Genomic DNA, 15,065 nt, shown 5'->3' with positions numbered 1-15,065 from the left:
CATTAACTCCACCCCTTTTTCTGCCTCCTCATTGGCCTTAGGTCACACGCCACCTACATCCATGCTATATATTTACAAAGGGCATGCCCAAATGCAAACGGTCAGCACTCATGCAGGCACTGACACACACACACCTGAAGGCTCGTCAACAAAAGCAACAAGATCACCACATCATGAGGATGCAAGGCCTGATGGTTATGCCTCTGCTCCTCCTGTTCAGCAAATTTAATCTCAACCAAAACTCAAAATTGATCCAAACTGATTACATATTTCCTGAAACTCTTAGTACTCTGCATAGTATGTACACATCATCAGTCTCTTTTTTTGTCCACACATATTTAGCAACCCCCTATCTCTCTTGAGGCATTCATGTCTAGCAGCTGTACAAACAGAGTGTAATATTAAGATCTTCCTCTGTATTCTCCACAACCTCCTGACATGCATCACAAGCTTCCTGACCTTCTTCTTTCAAGGTTAACATCAACCGAGCAAAATATTTCTTTAATCGCAAACCATTCACTCTTCTTTTATGCTTTTTTCCATTTAAATCAGTAAGCTGATAGTTTCCATTATCAAACCTTTTCTCAACTTTGTATGGACCTTCCCACTTTGTTTGAAATGCAGTATGAAATGTACTGTGTCCAGCTTGCTATTATACGTGAGAACCAGATCACCTTCTTCGATTTCTTTCTGCTTCACCTCCTCATTCTCTTTCTCTTGTCTTTTCAATTGCATAGTAGCATAGTGATCAAAAGCCAGCTCTCTGTTTAATTGGACTGTTTGCAAGGCCAGCAATCTTTCTCTGTAACAGTTAATAGGTTCATGCCCTTCTTCAACCAGAAACTTTAAAGCTGGAATTTCCACATCAATAGGCATGAGTGCTTCTTTCCCATAAACTAAATGAAAGGGTGAGAATTGTGTACCAGATTTCATTGCAACTCTGTATGCCCATAACACACGATTAATCTCTACATCCCAATTTTTGACACGGCTTTCTGTCATTTTAGTCATCTCATCAGCTTAAATTCACCATTGAATTTTTCATTCAAACCATTGCATTGAGGGTGATAAGGAGTGGTATACTTGTGGTTGATGTTTAATCTTCAACATAAGTAGTCAACTACCTCTCCTCGAAATTCAGGACCGTTATCTGACAATAACTCCAGAGGAATACCAAATCTGTAGCATATATGTTCATACACAAAATCAGCCACTTCCTTACTATCTACTCTCTTCACTGCCTTCACTTCTGCCCATTTTGATAGGTAATCCACCGCAGTAAGCATATAACACTTTCCTCTGGCCGTCCTGGGAAGTGGCCCAACTGCATCCACCCCCCACCTCTCAAAAATGTCATATACCAGCATGATATTTCTTGGCTCCATTTTTAAGATTCTCTTCCCCATTCTCTGGCACACATGGCAAGACCTGCACCAGTGTTGAATATCCTTTAGGATGGAAGGCCACACATAACCCTCTAGTAATATCTTCTGTAAGGTGATCTTAAATGCATAATGACCTCCACAAGCTCCCTCATGATTTGAAGATAGAATATGATATATTTCTTCCCTCCAGGGAACTCTTCTCAATACCTGATCAGCCCCTTGCATGTACAATTCATCCCCAATCATGACCTAATGCTTACTCTTCCTGATAAAATGATACTTTTGCCTTTTTTGAGCTCTTCAGGCAAGCGACCTGCTGAGAGTAAGTAATCCACTACCTTAGACAAGTATTCCCCCTTTGTATAATGGCTCTTCAATTTTTGCAATTACTGGGTCCTTATCAATTTTCTCCTGGGCTAACTCATGTGCAATATGATTGTCCTCCCGCCGCACATGTTGAATACTCCATGCTGTAAATTGATGTAGCAACCTTCTAACATTGGCCAGATATCTTTTTAATCTCAGATTCTTTGCCCGCCAGCTACCCAAGACTTGCTTTACTACTAATAGGGAATCTCCTTTTACAATTAGTTTCTGAATTTTCTGTTTTAGAGCAGCCTACAGCCCCTGAAACAATGCTGCATATTCAGCCTCATTATTACTTTCAGCTTTCAGACGTATTCCATCCTTTAGAATCAGCCCGCCTCTGAATCCTGGATTATATAGCCCCCGGTGGTCTGATGTATACTCCTTTTATATGAACCATCAAAGAACAAGACATGAGCTCCGGGAATGATAATTTGTTCCTCTTTTTCTATCTTTGAATCCACTTCCTTCACTAGGATCGGGCCTTCCTTATATGTTAGATCTGCCAGAGTTGCCTTGCAAGTATCTTTTCAATAAAAAATGAGAAATCATATTCTTGAAGCTCCACTAACCATCGCATCATACCTTTTGAGAGCGAAGTACCATTCACCAAGAGTATAGTTCGTCGTCAGAACCACAAATGTATTGGAATGTATGGCCCCTCTACATGGCTTTAGTAGTGGACCTTAGTAGATTATTTCTCTAAGGTTTTGTGGCATGGCTTTAGTAGTGGACCTTAGTGGATTATTTCTCTAAGGGTTAGTAGCTCCTTTTTGGATGGTTCTATTTTCAGCTTTTTTATATGCCTTAGTGGAGAATCTCTACTTCTTGCTCTCTACTCTAGGCAAGTGGGTGCACACTTCTAGGAGATGGGTGCTCAAATCTAGGAGATGGGTGCTCAAATCTAGGAGAATGTTAATTGGGATTATGGCTTAATCATTTGGCTAAACCTTTTGTACTCTTGCCTATATAAAGGCACATACCTAATGGAAGAGATACAACATATCTTACATTCTCATCTATATGCTGTCCACATTTTCATTATGCCTCTCATTAGCTTAATTATGTGATTAATGTTGATCACCTTTGCTTAGCCACTAATGTTGTCTTCACCATGAATATCATCACCTTCTTTGAGCCACCATGAATTCTAACATGGTATCAGAGCTTGGAACTCTCAATATCAGATCGGAATTCAGCACAGTTGTCGCTTGACAAAATCACCTCCTCCTGCTATGAGATTGCTCTGAACGCTGGCTCATCTGCAGCACCCAGCACCCCAATCTCTGCGCATCTAGTCAACATAGAGTCTCCACAACACAGATGGTTCCCTATCCAATATTACCGCCACTCGTCAAGGCCGCCTCCAAACGTCACCTGTAGCTCGTTTCTTTCCACAGCCTACTACGCTTGGTCTCTCCGCTTTGGACCTTCTCGTGAGCCTCACATGCTACAGCCTGCCAAGCACTCTTCAGTGTCCTCCTGCACACGTCTACTTACTATCGTGCAGTCCTGCTGCTCCTAGCCGGCTCCTCAGCTAGTGTGTGTAGTTCTGACGACACTGCCTTCAACGCTTGCCCTAACAGCCGCCTTCTTTGTTCTGTTGTGACCCCACCATTTTGTGCACAAACAGGTCACCATTTCCCTCTTGTGCTGCCCGCCATCTCCTGTTTGTGAACCTCTACAGCTACCTGCCATTCCTGATCCAACCGGCTGTTTTCCAACAACTGCCCCGTCATCTTCATCAACAAATCTACGCTATAATCTACTCCAAAAATTGCACCAAGTTCTGCCCCAGAATCAGCATGACATTCAGCTCCAATCTGCGCCATATTTGCTTCAGATCTGCCCACGATTTACTATCATTTGAAGATGATAACTGATAACCTCGTCAACAACAACCATCAAAAAGGAAGAAAGGATCTCTTTACTTTCTCTGGATCTTCACTGCATAATTTTCTGAAATCAATGTGCCTTTTGGGTACCCTGCCTGGATCATGTTTCCAAAAAGGACTCTGTAAACCTTTTGCAATCACATGAGTATGCAAAGGTCTTTCTGTCTAAAATCTTTTTATCTGATATATTCCACATTTTGTCTCTACCCATGGAAACCCATAGCTGGCTTGAGAACCTATTGCCTTGGATGTATCCTTTGGTGAACCCATGAGCATATATGTATCCCTGACACAAGCATGAGGTATTTCCTTGAGGGGGGGGATTTGTTGGGAATATCAAGGAACTGCATCTTTTTATTGACTCATGTTGTCACTCACCTTTCTTTCATGGGGGGTGTTAGAACATGAAGTCAAGATGAGTTTCTAGTGTGTTGCCATTTGGCACTTTCCTATTATCCCATATAGTGGGTTGCTTTGTACCTTGTACCTTCATCACTTCAATAACAATGATGCAAGTGTCCAATAGTAATGATGCAACTTAGTAGTGGGACTTTTGTATGGTTACCTCTGAGCACCACATGATGTAGCTCATGTAACTTTTTTAGTAGTAGTAGTGGGACTTTTGTAGGTTACCTCTGAGCACCACATGATGTAGCTCATGTAACATTTTAGACATTTTGCTCCTGGGAGGGCAAATCTTCTTGGATAGTCCCATAGTTAGTGTTTGGAACATGGGAGGGTATTTGTACGCTTTTGCGGCACGAGTCGTAGCTGGGGACCTGCCGAACACCATATGCGAGCCACGAATGGCTGCAAGCATACAACCAGGAAAGCAAGCTCAAATAGAATGCAAAGGTGTGTCACTCACCACTCTAACCGCCACCGTGAAGGATTCCCGCGTCGCAGTGAAGAAGGAGCCACCGTCGTCGCTCTACCGCCTCGCCGCCGTCGTGCCGCTACACAGTGTTCGATTGCTCTCTCACTCACTCTCTCTCTCTCTCTCTCTCTCTCTCTCTCTCTCACGCAGGAGAAGGAAACCAAGAGGATAAGGCAAGAGCACTCTTGTATTCAACACATGAGAATGAGAGTTTTAGGGTTACATTTGGCTCTTATAGGTGACTTGGCCGGTCGCACATGGGCGTCCATACATGGCCGGCCGATCCTAACCCTCACCCTGCTGATATTCAAGGTGCGCCTCTCATCGGCGATCACCCAATCCCTTTATCCTTAACATATGGTGCCGACAAGCTTGACCCATGACTCAGAATATTTAAATTAATGACGTAAAACATAGTACGTCTCAATGTCCATCATAGGTTAACATGCCCCCCTTCCTGATGTAGATTCCGTCCTCGGAAGCTATGGTATGGTAAGCTCGATAGGGTTGTTGTGGTAGACCGTCTGTGCAAAATAGGGAAGTAGAGTGAAAGTATGCTGGAATTCAAAAGATATAAAGTGTATAAATTCAAGCATGTTAGACCACAATGGATGTTGCTATGAGACTTAGTTTAAGGGGTCACATGAATGAGCTAGTGTAGCAAATTAACACGAGTTTAAAATATTGAAAGTAAATCAAGATTTAGCAAGGTGTCAAAGGTTAATCAAGGTTTATAATAACTGGCCTAAGTCAAGGAAAATAACCAAGCTTAATAAATAAACAGATGACCACATTGTGCCTACTCTAAGAACAAGTTAATACCGTGAGCCTAGGGACACAAGAAACATCAGAGTTACAGGAGCCTTTTGCCTTTATTTTTTTATGCACGTGACAATTTTTACACACAATGGCGACCTTCCTAAGGTAAAACTAACATCGATCCTGGTACCATGTTTAACACAAGGCATTATCCAGGAATCTATTAGTTCACCTTAGGCAAGGCTACCCCCTACCAACCAAGGCATCGGTCTGGAGTAGAATACTCCTCGCCTACCAAGTATCAATAAGGCGATAGGCCAACATTAAAGCACATCATAGACTTGTATTGCCATTTATTGTAGGCTTTTTTTTTTAATTTATTTCTTTTGATCTTCGCTCCTGAACTATAATTTGTCTTGCATCCTTTCGACAAAGGGGTAAAAGCTATGTCCTACAGGTCAACACACACATGGCCAGGTGTCAAACATTAAGATGGTTTGAGCCTAGACCTAAGACAATCGTATTCCAAGGTTAACTAAAGACTACATGCATCCTCAAGAATATATCCAATAAGGGTAAACTCATTAATGATTCACACTAGCACGTTAGGCAACTTCAAAAACTAAGTAGTACATTGACAATTTCCATGTGGTCATGCATTATAGTTCATGCAATTAATTGAACAGTAAAAACGAAAGAGAGTGGGTATGGAAGAATTACACCTGTATTTTGGAGATCTCCTTGATTCGATGAGAAAAATGCCTGCAATTTGATGAGATATTTATGTATGAGCATTACGGCTATCTCAAGACTTGAAAGCGAACCCACCTTAAACTTTTCCACCTGTACAACCAACTAACAAGCACTATACCTCGAGAGGCACATCACTGTGAAAAATTAAAGACTCCTTTAAGGAATCCAAACTAGAAAAAACTTGAAAACACTAACCTACCTACCAGTCACCACACTACTACTGAGGATACGGTAAGAGGATGTTGTAGAGTCGTGGCTCTAGCCCTAAGGCTAAGCCTCTATCTGCATCATCCAAATAAATAAAGTCAACCTCAGTAGTGCCATAAGTTTCATCTGTCCATTCATCATTGTCACATATTTCCTTTTCATTTTTCCATCCATATAAACTCATCAAGAATGTAACCATGCAAGGATAGTCATCTTGTGGAAAAGGAAAGCATTGGGCTAATGGGGATATGTCCTCTACGGAGTAGGGGTTAGTCATGGTCAATAGGCGAATTAGCCATTCTAATTCCTCAACATTTTCCTCTCTGGCTAGTACATCTATATGATCCCATTCAGTTTCAATTATAGGATAGCACATGTGGAATATCTGAGAAAGGTACAGATGATACCTCTCGCCAAAGGTGGATGAAGTGTGCGATGCTCTTGCATTTTCCATATCTGCAAACATAGATATAGCATCAGTAGGTTTGCGATACTCTTACATTTGCCATATCTGCAAACACAGATATAGCATCAGTAGGTTTATGACAGGTCAATCTAGTTCTCGATTGTATACGTATATTTCTCCTCTTTTTGTGCTCTTGCTCTTTTTACTATTTTTTGTTTTTCTCTTTTCTTTTCTATGTATGAAGCTATATATATACATCCCCTTGAATTTGGCAATTACATGGTCAGGGGAGAAGGTTAGGGAGGAAGCAATAGAATGTCGAGCGTGAGTACATGCTCCCCCTTTCCTTGGGTAGATCATATTTTCTCCAATGATGTTGCAGCCTCTTGGAGCCAATTTGTCGAGCAGGTCATAGGTTGTGATGTGGGTAGATAGCTTTTTATGACCCTTGTGGCCACATCCAATTGGAGAGATGTTAGTGTATGCTCCCATTGACGAATGGAGGAAATGGTTTCCGACGATACTTTTACAAAGGGAGACATAGACTCATTGGTCTCTTGTTGGGTGTTGACAAGAGTAGGTGTAGAGCATGTAGAAACTTCTATATCAGCGTGTGCATGAGGAGCTAGAAGCTTCATGTGGCTCCCCCCTTCCTGAGCTAGGTGGTAATGATCGATATCGTTTGGGAATCCAAACTAACTCTGGAAGAAGTGGTGCGGAGCACTCTGTTACCTTTTCCTTACCACGATCTTGAATTGTCATTGGGGTGGCAACAATTGGTTTGCAAGGTTTTATAGGTGATGTAGAGGGATTCAACTTATGTTTAGGGACCCAAATCTGGTCATTCCCCTCGTAGTACCCTTGGGCTACTAATAATTTTGTAGGGATCCATCATGATGTTACATTGCCCTTTCTCGGGTGGGTAGCCGTTTTTTTCCTACGAGGCTTGTCTGAACGAGATTGAGCAGGGGAAGTAGCTATTAACGAAGCTTTTGGGACCCATTTGTATGTATTTTTTGGCATAATAAGCGGAGCTTTAGAGACCACCCTGTATGTTTCCACTCTTGGCGTTGAAGCGTTAGAGAGGTGGCAAACAATCAAAGATGGTTTTGCCACTGGACTTTGTGATTTTTCGTTACCCAGCATTTTGTCCCCAGAGTTGATGGCTTAGGAGCGGGATTTTGAGCGGTCATACTGAGTGTTGGTTCTTGCGTTGTGACTCATCTGGTTGCCCAATCAATATTGCACTTGGTGGCCAACATCCATTTGTGCCCTAAGTTTATAGTCCCTTTCATGGTACCTGCCGCAGGCATAACCAAAAAGCTTTGAATTACGGTCCCCTTATCATAGGCAATCGGAGTGTGCAGAATTCCTAAGATAGGGGTTTTCTTCTTGTTGATACCTTGAACTTGGATAGCACTCTTGGATAAAGGTGGTTTTCCAAGTTGACACCACACGCCATATGATAACAAATTGTGTTGAGCTCCTGTATCCAATAATGCATTATACAGCACCTCCCCATAAGGACTCTGTAACTCAATTGGGTATCTTAGAGGTGGGTCAGATTCTAGTGAATCCTCCTCTGCCTCCTCAAAAAATACTTGCGTAATTCCCAAGTTGGCTTCTCGTTGGCGCCTAGCACGCTATTGACGTTCTTTGGCTTCAACTCTCGCTTGTATTTTCTTAAGCTCAGCTTGTTCTTTAGCTGCCTTCTTTTGATGGATTGCATATAACTCCCCTTGGCTTAGGGGGTCATAGTATCTTTTGAATTTACTCCCATTAAGGAATCCAATGGTTTCAACTCCGTCGAGAGTCTCCACTCTGATGGTACCTTGCGGGGTAATTTCACATACTCTATACGGTCCCTTACCAGCATATTTGAGCTTCTTCTTTTCGTCTCGCACTCCATACATCAGGACTTTTTGATGTCCTTGTCCTTTAGGTGGGTGGCGTTCAAACCATTTTTTCCTTCTATCCTTCTCCACAAGGGCATTGTACACAGCCAATTGTCTTTCTTCGTTTAGCCGCTCAAGGATATATAGACGCTCTACTAATGGATTACCATCCCAACCCTCTTGAGTAGCAACACGAAGACTAGGAATGACAAATTCCCACGACATGACCGCTTCTTGGCCATATACCATTTTGAATAGTGTGCAATTAATAGCCACTTTGTACGCAGTACGATAGGCCCATAAAGCTGTTGTAAGCTTTAGATCCCAATCCGTGCGATGAGCTTCAACTGTCTTTGTCAAAACAGAGATTAAGGTCTTGTTGGTACTCTCGGCTTGGCCATTCGCTTGCGGATAGTAAGGAGTAGATTTATGATGGGATATCATGAAATTTGTTGTGAGCTCCTTAATCACTTCATTTATAAAATGCGTACCATTGTCGCTCACAAGTTCAAAAGGATAACCGAAGCATGTGATTATATTTTCAAAGAGGAACTTAGCTATTATCCTTGCATCTGCCTTACGTGTCGCTTTCGCTTCAGCCCATTTGGTCATATAGTCAGTGGCCACAATAATATAGCGAGATTGTGTGTTTCGGGCCGCTAGGCTAATTGGACCTACAAAGTCTAAACCCCACTTTTCAAATGGTTGGTTTACTTTGATTGGATGTAGGGGCATCTGATCTTTCCTCTGGGGTTTCTTGTATTGTTGGCATTCATCGCAACCCTTCACAAAGAGTGATGCATCTTGGAGCATAGTGGGCCACCAATACCCCGATTGTAAGATCTTTCGCGCAGTTAAGTCTCCTAAGAAGTGACCACCGGCTACACCCATATGTGCCTCTTGCAAAATGTATAGATACTCATCCTCTCGGGCACAACGCCTAAGAACGTCATCCTTTCCTCTTTATAAAGAGTCCCGGCTATCAGGCAATAGGGTTCGCATTCTTTGATCAGCTTTCGAGCTAGATCTTTACGAAGCTCCTTGGGTGGAAAGCCATTAACCAAAAAGTTAACAATCTTCTCACTCCATTCCGGCATTGTCTCCACCATGAATAGGGAAGTGTCAGGTAAGTCATCATCAACCCCCGTAGGAGCTCGGGGGGGTCACTCGTATAAATATGTAAGTATCACGTGGGTTCAACAGAAGGACATTTTAAATATTTAAAACTTATAGAAATATATTTACAGAGGGGATTTATTTATTGTATTTTAAAATTTTTTTTACAGATTTGAATAGGAAAGGATACATTATATTCACTAAAAAATTCACAGATAAGGGACTTTTTAAATAGGCCTTGAACGCACGTGATATAGAGGATTTACATATAGTGACCCCCCCGAGCGTAGGAGCTCACCATTAGGTATGCGAGATAAATGATCAGCCATAACATGTTTTTTGCCAGGTCTCACAACAAGAGTGAAATCAAACTCAAGAAGAATCAATAGCCATCATGTGATTCTTCGTGTGGAGCATGGTTTGTTTACTAGATACAACAATGCTTGATGATCCACATAGAAAACAAACTTAGTGGCAAGGAGGTAATAACAAAATTTCCTTACTGCATATATCATTGCCAACCCTTCTCGCTCCGTAGTGGTGTAGTTCATCTCAGCATCGTTCAACTGGTGACTGGCAAAGCTAATGGGGTAGTCTAGCTTGTGTTCTCTAGGTTGAGTTAAAACACACCCAATAGCAAAGTTTGATGCATCAATATGCACATGGAAGAGTAAATCCTAGTTAGGCATTCTCAAGATTGGAGCACTCGCCAAGGCCTTCTTTAATAGCTCATAGGCACGGTCACATTCTTCGGTCCAAATAAACTCGATGAGAAGCTTATACAATGCTCGAGCTATCTCGGCGAAGAATAGAATAAATCTTCGATAATAACCAGCGTGGCCCATAAAGCGTTGGACTCCCTTATAGTTGGTGGGTGGGGGTAATTCCAGTATGACCTTGATTTTACTCTCGTCAGTGGAAATCCCATTTTTGGACACTATATGCCCTAAGATAACTCCAAGTTTAACCCAAAATTGGCATTTGAAAGGATTCAATGAGATGCGATATAATCTACACCTTTCAAATATTTTTCGTAAACACATCAAGTGCTCGTCCCAAGAGGAATGAACACAAAGATCATCTAAGAAAGCTTCACAGAAGTCCCTTAGATATTCCTTAAAGGCCGTGTTTATCAATCCTTGGAATGTTGCAGGTGCATTGGTCAAGCCAAAAGCCACGACGCGAAAGACAAACACTCCAAACTCCATGATAAATGCTGTTTTAGCTTGGTCCTCGACTGCAATTGTGATCTGATTGTAACTCGAGTACCCATCTAAAAAGCTATATGCCTCCTTGCCTGCCACTCTTTCAAGCACATGTTCAGAATATGGCAAGGGGTAATGATCCCTTCTGGTGGCTGCATTAACCTTTTGAGATCAACGCACACTCTGAGTTTCCCATTCTTCTTTGGTACGATGACTATCGGAGAAACCCATTCTGAGTGCTCAATAGGGTATATGAATCCACATTTTACAAGCTTTTCAATTTCCTTTTGTACAATCTTTGCGTACTTAGGATTCATTGGGTAGGGATGTTGCTGGACTGGTTTAGCAGTGCTAATCATTGGAATCGTGTGTTGCACCACTGAGGGTGGAACACCCTTCATATCATGATATGTCCAAGCAAATATGTCCTTGAATTCTTTAAGAAGCTTCTTAAGTGCAGCTTCCTCTGACTGGGTGAGGTCTTGAGCAATAAAAACTGGTTTAGACTCCTCACCCGGATTTGCTAAGTCTATCTCCTTAACTACCGTAGGGCCATCGTAGACACCGCTACTCCCATTGGTAGGCATTCATTGGGCTTTTGTGTAGACCACTTTACGTTCCCCTGTGGTGAATGATTTGAAATGCTCGGGTGCAGGGTGTAAGTCTACTGGTTCTTGTTCTGCCAGGCTTTTTTCTTTCAATTTCGCCTCCTTTTGTTGCTGAGCTAACTCTTGGTTTTGTCGCCTTCTTACAGTACGACTTAGTTTTGGCTTCTCTTCAATTTCTAATTGGGCGACGTCATGAGGTTGCAGAATACACCACATGACACTTTGGAGATATTGTCCCCAATTATCCGCTAGCTTCTGATGAGCGTCAATAGCTCCTACATAACTAAGCCATTCTGTAGTGGATCTCTCCTTGTTTATTGCAGTTCGTACATTAGCTCAATAGCGTTGGCGCTTATGTCTCGTTTGCCTGTTTTTCCGCTCAGCAACTCCATTTTGTTGCGGAGTGTATCTGCATGTAAACTGTCTCCAAATACCAGTCTTCTTCAAAAATTCAGAGAACTCATTGGAGAAGTACTCTCCCCCTCCATCTTCAAAAATTCAGAGAACTCATTGGAGAAGTACTGTCCCCCTCCATCTGACCTTAGGCACTTTACATATTTCCCTGTTTGCTTTTCAACCAAAACTCTGAAATTCTGAAAGTGAGTGAACACCTCACTCTTCTCCATGAAATATACCCACACTTTCCTTGTGTGGTCTCAATGAATGTCACATAATACCTACAGCCTCCCATAGACATGGTCTTCGTAGGACCCCATACATCTGAATGCACAACATCTAGTGTATTTCTGCTCACATATCTATTACATGGAAATACATGCTTTGTTTGCTTTCCAAATTGGCATGCTTCACATATTCTCTGCATACCTTCCACTTTAAACTTTGGCAGCCCTGTCACAATTCCTTTAGTCTGCATAGACTTCATGCTCTGCACATTCACATGTCCAATTCTTTTATGCCAAATGTCTGTGTCTGCGATAATTCTTGAACCATTTGCAAATATCGCAGCACTCATTTCAGGCATGTCTACATTTAACGTAAACATTCTGCCCACTCTGTTGCCTTTTGCAACCAACCTGCACTTGTCTTTAAAGTCTTCAACATAACAAACATCAAGGTTAAACCGAACCTGCAAACCCTGCTCAATCATCTGGCCAACTGAAACCAGATTCTTTGTTATGTTCAGAACATGAAATACATCTGCAAGGTACTTCACTTTGCCATCCTGCATAGACAATGGCACATCTCGAACATGGGCAATTTGATGAGCAGTGTCATCCCCTGTTTCCACAAAACCTGGTCTTTCAAGGTTTTTCATCTCCTTGAACCACTCCCCATGACTTGTCATGTGGTTCGAAGCACCTGAATCCACATACCATACATCATCTTTTTGTGCTGCTTCAACATTTTCAGACATGGCATTCATGACATGTTGCATAACAAACAACCTTTTATTATCCTCATTGTTTCTGCTTGAAGATGCATAGTTGTTCTATTGCACTTTCCCATTTTGCATGTCAGCCTGCTTCTTATAACATTCTACCTACACATGTCTAGGCTTACCACAATAAAAGCATTCACGTGCATCATTATATTGCCTTTGCCAATTTCCACATCCTCTTTGACTCCCCCTGCCTCTGAATTTGCCTCTTCCACCTGTGTGATGTTGATGTTGTTGTTGTGTATTGTGGGACTATTGTTGTTGTTGCTGCTGTTGGCCATAATTCTGATTACCTGTTCGGCCACCTCCTTGATCGCGTTCACGGCCTCCTCTACCTCATCCTCTTCCTGAACTTGTGTAGAAGGCCTGTTGCTCTGAACTGTTTTTGTTTTGTGAAGACTTTGGTCTTCACCCAAGCTCTTCTCTTCTATAATCAGCATAGACACCAAATCTATAAAGTTGGGAATGTTTTTCCGAGTCTGAATAGACGTCTTGAATGCCTTGTATTGTGGCCCGAGACCACGTAGACAGACTTCCACCTTATCATCATCATCTACTGACACACCAATAGATGCAAGGGATTCCACAATACCCTTTATCTTCAATGCATAGTCATTCAGAAACATGCTCTTTTTCTCCACAGTATGAAGTTCATTCTTCAACTGTATCTTACGTGCCTTGGTATTTGTTTCATAGAGTTTTACCAAGGTGTCCCACGCCTCCTTGGAGGACTTGGTATCCTAAATGTGCCGAATCATGATGTCTTGTATACTAATGGAGAGCCAATACATAACTTTCCTGGCTCCTTGATTCCAGTCTTTAAACTCTTTCACATCTGCAGCAGTCGGCCGGTATCTCCAGTGCCTCTTCATGCTCACCTTCTATGTAGTCCCAATAGCCCTTTCCCATCAAGAAATTCGTCAACCTGAACCTCCAAGCATGGAAGTTGTTCTTATCAAGCTTCTCAGCCACAATCTGGGTTATGCCATCATTTGACATCTTGCCAGGCACACAAATTTACCAGAGACAGCACTCTGGTTTGTCCTGCACAAACTGTTGTATTTTCTGCAGCGGTACTGTAGTACTCTCAAATGTCACAACCAGTGACTTCAATATGCATACATACACCCAATGGCAAATGTTGACCTCTTTGCAGCACACACAGTGTCTACACAGCCAATCTGTCTTCCTGCAGTTCTTAAAGCAGAGTTCTGCAGAGAATCGATGACTTACCCGTAGTGCTTGAAATCGCCTGCTTTCTGAAAAACGGAGGTCCAGACGTGCCCAAAACTCGTTTTCGGCCCAAAAAAAATCTGTTCGATAAAACGAAAATTTTGCCCTATAGCTTTACTCCCACAAAGAAAGCTCCTCAATCAGAGATCGTTTGCCAGTGCCTCCCGTAGAGCTCCCAACAAGGGTGTAGTCACCAACACAAATAGGAAAGAGTAGTTGAAGCTCTTATCCTCGTACCGCTTCCTGTGGTTCTGTTGCTTGCAGCTCAGCCCTTAGCATGAACCAAGCTCTGATACCATGAAAAGATGCAAGGGGGAAGAGAGCTTGAGCTCTTGCAAGCACACACACACTCACAAAACCCTAATAGAGAACACACAAGGTGAGAGGCTGAAAATCTTCTTCTTCTTCACTCAACACTCAACACACCGTATACAAGATAAGAGTACACACAATATGAAAGGTACTCAACCACATACATACAAGGGTTCTTTATAGTGTGAACCCAACTAAATGAGTTGGCACTATAACTATGCCAGTCTCTAGAATGGCTGTCACACAGCCTGTCATCCCACTGTAGTGTGGGGCCTATCCCCTAGGCGGGTCATCAGTGTCCACCGCCTCACTAGATGAGCTCGATATCTCAACAAACATAGTGCCAATATTTAAAGACAAAGTGATAACCGCAAGGAAAAGGCCAGAAGCATTAGAGGTAGAAGTAGAAATGGGGGCTTGACTTTGTAGGACCAATTAAGCCAAGAGCTAGTAGAACAGGTGCTAGGTATATACTAGTGGCTACTAATTAGGCCACAAAATGGGTAGAGGCAGTGGTTTTGAGAGATAACAAGGTAGCTAGTGTAGCAAGGTTCCTATACAAGAACATAATGACTAGGTTTGGATGTCCTGTGGAGTTAGTCTCTGATCAGGGGACACATTTTTTAAATTCAATAATTCAAGACTGACC

This window comes from Cibotium barometz, chromosome 31 (genome assembly GCF_041138505.1).
Source record: "Cibotium barometz isolate CiBa-2024 chromosome 31, ASM4113850v1, whole genome shotgun sequence".
Taxonomy (NCBI): domain Eukaryota; kingdom Viridiplantae; phylum Streptophyta; class Polypodiopsida; order Cyatheales; family Cibotiaceae; genus Cibotium; species Cibotium barometz.
Note: the sequence above shows the minus strand (reverse complement) of the source record.